The following is a 2,414-nucleotide window of genomic DNA, read 5'->3' on the forward strand; positions in this document are numbered from 1 at the left end:
ACAATACAGTATATATATATATATAGACCTTAAGTGGTTAATGTATGTTTAGAAATAGAAAATCAAAATCTAAAAGGTTTTCAAATAATTGTAGTGGAGTACAAGTACAACATTTGCCTCTGAGATGAAGTGGAGTAGAAGTAAAAGTATAGAAAATTACTCCAGTTAAGTAAAAAAAAAAAAACCTATATTGTACTTACGTACAGAACTTGAGTAAATGTACTTTACACCACTGGACAAATGTCATCTTTAGTTATGCATATTACCACACTGACTCCCATCCAGACGCCACGCCTCCTTCACAGACGTACAGTATTAGAAGCTGTAACCCTGGTTAACCCACGCAGACCCACGTCTGAACCTCAGACAGGGAAACGAGAGTAGATCAACTTTTCAGGCCAACACAATGCATCTGCTCACGGCAATACTTATCCCTTGGATTACGCTCGTCACCAAAGGTTAGTGATTTGTATTAATACTTTCATATTTTGGGGTTTCAAAAGATTTTTATTTTATTTTCATTTATCTTTCTTTCTGTCTTATTTCCATGCACATTTTGAGACATATACCTTTTAATCTAAATCATAATATTTATTATGATTAGTATTGAGTTATATGAGTATATGATTAAGTATTAATTATTATTAATTATTAATTATTAATTATTATTATAAACAATAATAGATGTGATTGTCACAATAATGATGATAACGACTTCATTTGTTAAACGCTTTTCCAAACAAAGTTTCAAAGGGTTTTTGCAGAACATGTTAAAAAGAGCAATCAACAAAGCAAAATCCTTAATAGTCAAACAGATAAAAGACGTTATTAAATTAGAGCTGTAATGGGAAAATTACCTGAAGAAGAACACTTAACATATAGAGGTGTTTTCAGAAGCGATTTAAAACGGACTTTGACTGGCGATGATGTTGCCGCTCAAGGAGCAAAAGAAAATAATAAGCAAAGGGAAAAACAAGATGAGCACAAAAAGACAGCAGCATTTTAAAATCTGCATCAGGTCCTAAATCACATGCAGTGCATTCAGTATAGTGCATGCCAGCCAGTATCATGTTGCTTAGAAGTCCCAATGGAAGTCCTAAACACATTAAAAGTGCATCAGAATAGTACAAATCAATTAAGCATAGGAGAGAGTCTTAGGTTTTGTTCAGCAGCCTGAGAGCAGCTGGATAAAAACTAGACTCACATGTTATGGAGGGACTTTAAGTGGAGAAGAGATCCAGTAGAACTAAGACAAGTCATGTTATGCTTGGCTGCCCATGGCATGCTCGGAAAATAGCCGATCTACAAGCTCTCGCGTTGTGAGCTTGTAGATCGGCTATTTATGCAAGTATAAATCAGGCATTTCGACGCCATCAAGGCCAGTCAAAAATCTATTTTAGTCGACTAAATCAACTGTAGATTTAATCAACTAAAACTAGATTTAAACTTTTCAGTCAAAACTAACACTGCTGCTGTAAACCTGTAACGTGACACATAAAACTGTCTGATTCATTTTACTAGATGTTAGGGCCCTCACATCTAGCATTGTTTTTCCGCGCTGTACCCCCGCCCCCCCCCGCCCCCCCCCCCCCCATGATATGTTTAGCAGTCTGCTCATCCTCGCCACACCGCCATCAAGCCCCACTCATTGATGATTTGAAACATTCAACCCCAGGGTTCAGCGTCAGCATGTTGTTTACTCACTGATACAACGGAGCACACCTGCACCGTGTGTGTGTGTGTGTGTGTGTGTGTGTGTGTGTGTGTGTGTGTGTGTGTGTGTGTGTGTGTGTGTGTGTGTGTGTGTGTGTGTGTGTGTGTGTGTGCGCGCGTGACAGACAGACAGACAGACAGACAGACAGACAGACAGACAGACAGACAGACAGACAGACAGACAGAGGGCTGTGTGTGTGTGTAGCTTTAAAAGCAGTGATAAAAGCTGCATTACACCTCAAGCAGACTTAAATAATCTAACCTTTTAATGAATTGTCTGGTTTCTGGTCTTATTTTGTTATAAAGTGCATGCTAATATTGTGTGGCACAGGAGTTTGATGCATTCCAGGGTCAAATTATTAGTATTGCCACCACCACCAATAATCATGATATAAGAGCAGCTATCTGCAACATACAAACAACGTTCGACTGGAGCAGTGGAAGCTCTGTTTTGTTGTGGGTTACGTCGGTACTTGTGTTGTTGTGGAGCATTTCCTATAACAAAGTATAGATAGGCCTACAGTAGTTTCATTACTGTAACTTAAGCTATCTGGAATGTGATGCTGTTGCTGCAGGGTGAGAACTATGGGTATCATATAGTATAATGGATGTCTTATAGCCCCCACCCACCCAAAAACACCACCAGCCGCTACTGGGATACTTCAGAATGTGGAATAACAAAATATCAAATATCAAAAACC

General features: G+C 38.6%; 1 long non-coding RNA gene across 1 annotated transcript in view; it reads left to right on the plus strand.

The window, feature by feature from the left end:
- The first annotated feature begins 350 nt into the window (after positions 1-350).
- LOC308083144 overlaps positions 351-2,414 on the plus strand; it is a 4,710-nt gene continuing 2,646 nt past the window's right edge. The window contains exon 1 of the long non-coding RNA XR_013932973.1: positions 351-458. This is a non-coding gene — a long non-coding RNA (uncharacterized lncRNA). The remainder of the gene's footprint in view (positions 459-2,414) is intronic.

The sequence above is a fragment of the Gymnoscopelus braueri genome (genome assembly GCF_963280865.1).
Source record: "Gymnoscopelus braueri genome assembly, chromosome: 4".
NCBI classification, from domain to species: Eukaryota; Metazoa; Chordata; class Actinopteri; order Myctophiformes; family Myctophidae; genus Gymnoscopelus; species Gymnoscopelus braueri.